We start from the raw sequence: 8,540 nt of genomic DNA on the forward strand, positions 1-8,540 counted from the left end.
GTGTGGGTTCAGTTCAGTTTCAGATAGTTCCTTTTTCCAGCTTATACTTCTCAATATCTATAGGCCCCTTCCAGTGTAGTCGGTGTTAACTACAGGGATTTTAATCTGTTGCACCTGTCACTTCTAAAGCGGTTCCCTTTGTTTATTTGGCTTCTGTTTGCAGGTCTCTTCAGTGTCTAATTTCCGCCCTGACACAGGCGGGCAGAGGTGGTCTCTTGTTTAGGTTCACTTGTTCAGTCGTGCTGTGGGGAGGGAGGGGCGCTGCAGACAAATATCACTGGCCTGTGTGGGGAGCACTCACAGTGTTCCAGCCACACTGGGTTTGCCCCCGCTCACGGCGTGTGTGCTTTCCCCGTCTACACTGCTCAGGCTCCAGGTTGCTCTACAGGGAGTGGGCCCTGAATTGCGTGCACTTCCCAGGCCCTAAGCCGCTCAGGTTCAGGTTCTGGGGTACTCCACAAAGGCTCAGGCTTGGTTGGGCCTGCGTTTTGTGCCTTCCGCGGTCGGAGCAGCTCAGGCATCCAAGAGCTTAACGAGTGCGCTCTCTTCAGATGCAGCACAACTTCTCCCTTCCCCGTCCCAGCCTCAGTTTCTGGGCGCGCTGGGTCCGGTGCACCTTGTCTCTCTTCTGGGGAGCTAATCTCTGGCTGAGACCCTCCCAGTGGATGTCAACCATCCAGAATCTCAGGAAGTCCTTGGTTAGAAACTTGAAGCCTGTTTGCAGTTTCATAGGGGATGCCATCTCTGGGACCGAGTTTGCCCCTTTCCGACTCTTGCCTCCTGCCTTTGGTGGGGAATAGGCCGGTCCTCAGCAGGCTAGCTCTTCTCTGGTATTGCTCAGTCCTTTGTTCTGCAAATGGGCCGGCTGTGCCTTCAGTTCAGTTCAGTTCAGTCGCTCAGTCGTGTCCGACTCTTTGCGACCCCATGAATTGCAGCACTCCAGACCTCCCTGTCCATCACCAACTCCCAGAGTTTACTCAAACCCATGTCCATTGAGTCGGTGATGCCATCCAGCCATCTCATCCTCATCCCCTTCTCCTCCTGCCCCTAATCCCTCCCAGCATCAGGGTCTTTTCCAACGAGTCAACTCTTCCCATCAGGTGGCCAAAGTACTGCAGTTTCAGCTTCAGCATCAGTCCTTCCAATGAACACCCAGGACTGATCTCCTTTAGGATGGACTGGTTGGATCTCCTTGCAGTCCAAGGGACTCTCAAGAGTCTTCTGCAACACCACAGTTCAAAAACATCAATTCTTCAGCACTCAGCTTTCTTCACAGTCCAACTCTCACATCCATACATGACCACTGGAAAAACCATAGGCTTGACCAGACGGACCTTTGTGGGCAAAGTCATGTCTCTGCTTTTTTAATATGCTATCTAGGTTGGTCATAACTTTCCTTCCAAGGAGTAAGTGTCTTTTAATTTCATGGCTGCAATCACCATCAGCAGTGATTTTGGAGCCCAAAAAAATAAAGTCTGACACTGCTTCCACTGTTTCCCCATCTATTTCCCATGAAGTGATGGGATCAGATGTCATGATCTTAGTTTTCTGAATGTTAAGTTTTAAGCCAACTTTTTCACTCTCCTCTTTCACTTTCATCAAGAGGCTTTTTAGTTCCTCTTCACTTTCTGCCATAAGGGTGGTGTCATCTGCATATCTGAGGTTATTGATATTTCTCCTGGCAATCTTGATCCCAGCTTGGGCTTGTTCCAGCCCAGCGTTTCTCATGATGTACTATGCATAGAAGTTAAATAAGCAGGGTGACAATATACAGCCTTGACACACTCCTTTTCCTATTGGAACCAGTCTGTTGTTTCATGTCCAGTTCTAACTGTTGCTTCATGACCTGCATATAGGTTTATCAAGAGGCAGGTCAGGTGGTCTGGTATTCCCATCTCTTTCAGAATTTTCCACAATTTATTGTGATCCACAGAGTCGAAGGCTTTGGTGTAGTCAATAAAGCAGAAATAGATGTTTTTCTGGAACTCTCTTACTTTTTGGATGATCCAGTGGATGTTGGCAATTTGATCTCTGGTTCCTCTGCCTTTTCTAAAACCAGCTTGAACATCTGGAAGTTCACAGTTCACATATTGCTGAAGCCTGGCTTGGAGAATTTTGAGCATTTCTTTACTAGCGTGTGAGATGAGTGCAATTGTATGGTAGTTTGAACATTCTTTGGGATTGCCTTTCTTAGGGATTGGAATGAAAACTTACCTTTTCCAGTCTTGTGGCCACTGCTGAGCCGTGAAGAGATACTTCACATGCAAGGTAAGAGAAACCCAAGTAAGATGGTAGGTGTTGCTAGAGGGCATCAGAGGGCAGACACACTAAAACCATAATCACAGAAAACTAGCCAATCTGATCACAGGACCACAGTCTTGTCTAACTCAATGAAACTAAGCCATGCCATGTGGGGCCACCCGAAGACGGTCGGGTCATGGTGGAGAGGTCTGACAGAATGTGGTCCACTGGAGAAGGGAAAGGCAAACCACTTCAGTATTCTTGCCTTGAGAACCCCATGAACAGTATGAAAAGGCTGTGCCTTAGGTTAGGGCTTTTCCCAGGTTAATTCTCTCTCTCTTGCTATCCCACAGTTTAAGTTGCTATCTCATGTTAGCTCCCTCCGATTGCCCTCAGGGCATTCAGGCCCAGTCCTTACCCTAAGCAATGCTGCCCGCTCCTCTCCGTTCAGCCCCCACTTGCTGGTGGTGGATGCGAGCATCTGGGGTACTTTTCTGCTGGGAGTTGCTTTTAGGCATGTAATCTGTGGGTTTTATTTATTTTTCCTCCCAGTTAGGTTGCCCTCTGAGATTCAAAAACTTCCCCCAGACCTGCCAGTGAGAGGGTTTCCTGGTGTTTGGAAACTTCCTCTATTAAGACTCCCTTCCTGGGATGGATCTCCGCCCCTAACTCTTTTGTCTCTCTTTTTATCTTTTATATTTTGTCCTACCTCCTTTCGAAGACAGTGGGCTGCTTTTCTGGGTGCCTGATATCCTCTGCTAGTGATCAGAAGTTGTTTTGTGAAATTTGCTCAGCATTGAATTGTTCTTTCGATGAATTTGTAGAGGAGAAAGTGGTCTCCCTGTCCTATTCCTCCGCCATCTTGGCTCCTCTGGAATACATTCTTAAATATGGTTATGTCACACATCATTTTAATGCACATTTCTTGCTTTATGTTTTTTTTTTTGCTAATGACTTGTTACTTGCTGTTTGTTTATTTTTATTTCAGACTAGGAAAATGATGTTACACAAAAAGCACATTGATCGGTTTTCTTATTCCAGTTCAAAATGGATCGTAAAGCAGCAAAGACAACTTGCAGCATCAACCACGCATTTGGCCCAGGACTGCTAATGAACATACAGTGCAGTAGTGGTTCAAGAAGCCTTGCAAAGGAGACGAGAGCCTTGAAGATGAGGGGCGCAGTGGATGGCCATTGGAAGTTGACAAATACCAAGTGAGAGCATCATCAAAGCTGATCCTGTTACAATGACACAAGAAGTCGCTGAAGAACTCAGTGTCGACCATTCTTTGGTTGTTCGGCATTTGCAGCAAAGTGGAAAGGTGAAAAAGCTCAATGAGTGGGTGCCTCGTGAGCTGATCGCAAATAAAAAAATCATCATTTTGAAGTGTCATCTTCTCTTATTCTACGCAACAACAATGAACCATTTCTAGATAGGATTGTGACATGCGACGAAACGTGGGTTTTATATGACAGTGCCAACCACCAGCTCAGTGATGGGACTGAGAAGAAGCTCTAAAGCACTTCCCAATTCAAAATTGGACCAAAAATGGGGTCATGCTCACTGTTTGGTAGTCTGCTGCCCGTCTGATCCACTATAGCTTTCTGAATCCAAGTGAAACCATTATGTCTGAGAAGTATGCTCAGCAAATAGATGAGCTGCTCCAAAAACTGTGATGCCTGCAGCCAGCACTGGTCAACAGAATGTGCCCAATTCTTCTGCATGACAATGCCCGATCACACATCACACAACCAACTCTTCAAAAGTTGAATGAATAGGGCTACAAAGTGTTGCCTCATCCAATATTTTCACCTGACCTCTTGCTAACTGACTACCACTTCTTCAAGCATCTCGACATCGTTTTGCAGGGAAAGCACTTCCACAACCAGCAGGAGGTAGCAAATACTTTCTGAGAGTTGGTCAAATCCAGAAGCATGGATTTTTACTTTACAGAAATAAATAAAATTATTTCTTGTTGGCAAAAATGTGTTGATACTAATGGGTCCTATTTTGATTAATAAAGTGTTTGAGCCTAGTTATAAGGATTTAAAATTCAGTTTGAAGTTGCAATTATTTTTTTCGCCCACCTAATATCTCATAATTAGTGATGTTGAAAATCTTTCCAAAGAATAGCAAGGAGAGAAAAGAAAGCCTTCCTCAGGGATCAATGCAAAGAAATAGAGGAAAACAATAGAATAGGAAAGACTAGAGATCTCGTCAAGAAAATTAGAGATACCAAGGGAACATTTCATGCAAAGATGGGCTCAATAAAGGACAGAAATGGTAGGGACCTAACAGAAGCAGAAGATATTAAGAAGAGGTGGCAAGAATACACAGAAGAACTGTACAAAAAAGATCTTCATGACCCAGATAATCACCATGGTGTGATCACTCACCTAGAGCCAGACATCCTGGAATGTGAAGTCAAGTGGGCCTTAGGAAACATCACTACAAACAAAGCTAGTGGAGGTGATGGAATTCCAGTTGAGCTATTTCAGATTCTGAAAGATGATGCTGTGAAAGTGCTGCACTAAATATGCCAGCAAATTTGGAAAACTCAGCAGTGGCCACAGGACTGGAAAAGGTCTGTATTCATTCCAGTCTCTAAGAAAGGCAATTCCAAAGAATGATAAAACTACCACACAATTGCACAAATGCCTAAAATTCTCCAAGCCAGACTTCAGCAATACGTGAACCGTGAACTTCCAGATGATCAAGCTGGTTTTAGGAAAGGCAGAGGAACCAGAGATCAAATTGCCAACATGTGCTGGTTCATCCAAAAAGCAGGACAGTTTCAGAAAACATCTATTTCTGCTTTATTGACTATGCCAAAGCCTTTGATGTGTGAATCACCATAAACTGTGGAAAATTCTTCAAGAGATGAGAATGCCAGACCACCTGACCTGCCTGTTGAGAAACCTGTATGCAGGTCATGAAGCAACAGTTAGAACTGGACATGGACCAACAGACTGGTTCCCAATAGGAAAAGGAGTATGTCAAGGCTGTATATTGTCACCCTGCTTATTTAACTTCTATGCAGAGTACATCATGAGAAATGCTGGGCTGGATGAAGCACAAGCTGGAATCAAGATTGCCGGGAGAAATATCAACAATCTCAGATATGCAGATGACACCATCCTTATGGCAGAAAGTGAAGAGAAACTAAAGAGTCCCTCTTGATGAAAGTGAAAGAGGAGAGTGAAAAAGTTGGCTTAAAACTCAACATTCAGAAAACTAAGATCATGGCATCTGGTCCCATCACTTCATGGGAAATAGATGGGGAAACAGTGGAAACAGTGTCAGACTTTATTTTTTGGGCTCCAAAATCACTGCAGATGGTGATTATAGCCATGAAATTATAAGACACTTACTTCCTCCTTGGAAGGAAAGTTATGACCAACCTAGATAGCATGTTAAAAAGCAGAGACATTACTTTGCCAACAAAGGTCCATCTAGTCAAGGCTATGGTTTTTCCAGTGGTCATGTATGGATGTGAGAGTTGGACTATAAAGAAGGCTGAGTGCCGAAGAATTGATGCTTTTGAACTGTGGTGTTGGAGAAGACTCTTGAGAGTCCCTTGGACTGCAAGGAGATCCAACCAGTCCATCCTAAAGGAGATCAGTCCCTGGGTGTTCATTGGAAGGAGTGATGTTGAAGCTGAAACTCCAATACTGTTTGGCCACCTGATGAGAAGAGCTGACTCATTTGAAAAGACCCTGATGCTGGAAAAATTGAGGGCAGGAGGAGAAGGGGATGACAGAGGATGAGATGGTTGGATGGCATCACCGACTCAATGGACATGGGTTTGGGTGGACTCCGGGAGTTGGTGATGGACAGGGAGGCCTGGTGTGCTGTGGTTCATGGGGTCGCAAAGAGTCGGACACGACTGAGTGACTGAACTGAACTGAGCATCTTCTCTTGTACCTGTTGGCCATCTTCATGTCTTCTTTGGAAGAATGTCTATTCAGATGCTCTACCATTTAAAAATTACTTTTATTGAAATATAGGTGATTTCCATGCTGTGTTAATTTCTTCTGTACAGAAAAGTGATTCAGTTATACATATATTCCTTTTTCATATCCTTTTCCATTATGGTTTATCACAGGGTATTGAATATAATTCCCTGTGCTCTGCCTATTTTTCAGTTGGGTTATTTTCTTTCTAATTATTGAGTTGTATGAGTTCTTTATATATTTTAAATGTTAGCCACTTATGAGACATATCATTTGCAAATACTTTCTCCTGTTCATTAGGTTTCTCTTTTGTTTTGCTAATGATTTCCATTGCTGTGCAAAAGTTTTTAAGTTTGATTAGGTCCCATTTGCTTCTTTTTGCTTGTTTCCCTTGCCTAAGGAGAAATAGCCAAAAAACTATTGCTGAGACCTGACCGAAGAGTATTGCTTGTGTTTTTTCTAACAATTTAATCATTTCTGGTCTTTAATAAATTTGAATTTATCTTCGTGTATGGTGTGAGAAAATGTTCTAGTTTTATTCCTTTATGTGTAGCTATCCCGTTTTGCCAAAATGACTTATCAAAGAGACTGTCTTTCCTCTATTGTATGTATCTTGCCTCCTTTGTGATATAAACTGACCTTATATATGTGGGTTCATTTCTCGGCCCTCCATTCTGTTCAGTGGATCTGTGTGTCTGTTTTTGTGCCAGTTTCATACCATTTTGTTTACAGTAGCTTTATAGTGTAGTCTGAATTGAGGGAGCATGATGAAAAGAAGTGAAAGTGCTAGCTGCTCAGTTGTGTCTGACTCTTTGCAACCCCATGGATGGTAGCCCGCCAGGCTTCTCTGTCCCTGGAATTTTCCAGGCAAGATACTGGAGGGTTATCGTTACCATCTTTCTAAATTCCATATATATGCGTTAATATACTGTATTGGTCTTTATCTTTCTGGCTTACTTCACTCTGTATAATGGGCTCCAGTTTCATCCATCTCATTAGAACTGATTCAAATGAATTCTCTTTAATGGCTGAGTAATATTCCATGGTTTGTGTATGTACCACAGCTTCCTTATCCATTCGTCTGCTGATGGGCATCTAGGTTGCTTCCATGTCCTGGCTATTATAAACAGTGCTGCGATGAACATTGGGGTGCACGTGTCTCTTTCAGATCTGGTTTCCTTGGTGTGTATGCCCAGGAGTGGGATTTCTGGGGGTTAAATTATGGCATTTCTAGTCCATTTTTTTAAAAAATCCCCAAACACTTTTTTTCCATATGCTTACTAGTTTGCTTTCCCCCACCAACAGTGAAAGGGGGGGTTTTCCCTTTTCTCCAAAACCCTCCCCAAACATTTATTCTTTAGACTTTTGGATAGCGCCATCCTGCCCCGGGCGTGTAAGGGTACCTCATTGGGGTTTTTGTTTCATTTCTCTGAAAAAATTGAGGGGGAGGGGTTGGGACCTTTTTCATTTTTTTTTAGCCATCTTTTATTTTTCCCTTTGGGAGAAATGTCGGTTTTTTTTTTTTGGGCCCCAAATTTTTTGTTTGGGGCCCTTTTTTTTTCCGGGAGTGACCTGGGGGATTTGCTTGTATTTTTTAAATTTTAACTTTGCCCTTTTTCTTCGTTTGCTTTTATTTTCCCCGCCAATCTGGGGGCTGTCTTTTAAACCCTTTTGCTTTTTGTTTCCTTTTTTTGGGGAAAAAGGGCTTTTAATTTCTTTGAGTCCCTTTGTTTATTTTTTTTGTTCTAAAATTCGGATGGGGGTTTTAGAGGACCTTTGCTGTGATTTTGCGAGATTGTTTTGCCTATGTTCTCCTCTGGGAATTTTTTTTATTTCGGGTCTTACTTTTAGATTTTTAACCCAAATTTGGTTTTTTTTATGTTTAGGGTTTTAGAAAGTGTTCAAGTTTAAATTCTTTTACAGGGGGGCTGACCAGTTTTCCCCACCCACTTTTTAAAGGGGTTGTTTTTTTTTCCATTTTAACCCTTTGCCCCCTTTTGGGTTGAAGAAAAGGGGTCCTTTTTTTCATGGTTTTAAATCTCGGGGCTTTCTTTTCTATTCCATTGACAATATTTCTGTCTTTGTGCCAGACCATTTTGTCTTGAGGGACTTCTTTTTGTAAAGAGCCCCGAAGTCAGGCCATTGATTCCTCCAGTTCCATTTTTCCCCCCTCAAGATTATTTTTTGGTTTTTTCCCGGGTTTTTTGTTTTTCCCCTACAAATTGTGAAAAATTTTTGTTCTATTCTGTGAAAAATACCCTTGGTAGTTTGATGGGGTTTGCATTAAAATCTAAGTTTGCTTGGGTATATAAAAATTTTGACAAAAATTTTTTGGGTTCCATTCCA

The sequence above is a fragment of the Odocoileus virginianus genome, unplaced genomic scaffold (assembly GCF_023699985.2).
Source record: "Odocoileus virginianus isolate 20LAN1187 ecotype Illinois unplaced genomic scaffold, Ovbor_1.2 Unplaced_Contig_103, whole genome shotgun sequence".
Taxonomy (NCBI): Eukaryota; Metazoa; Chordata; class Mammalia; order Artiodactyla; family Cervidae; genus Odocoileus; species Odocoileus virginianus.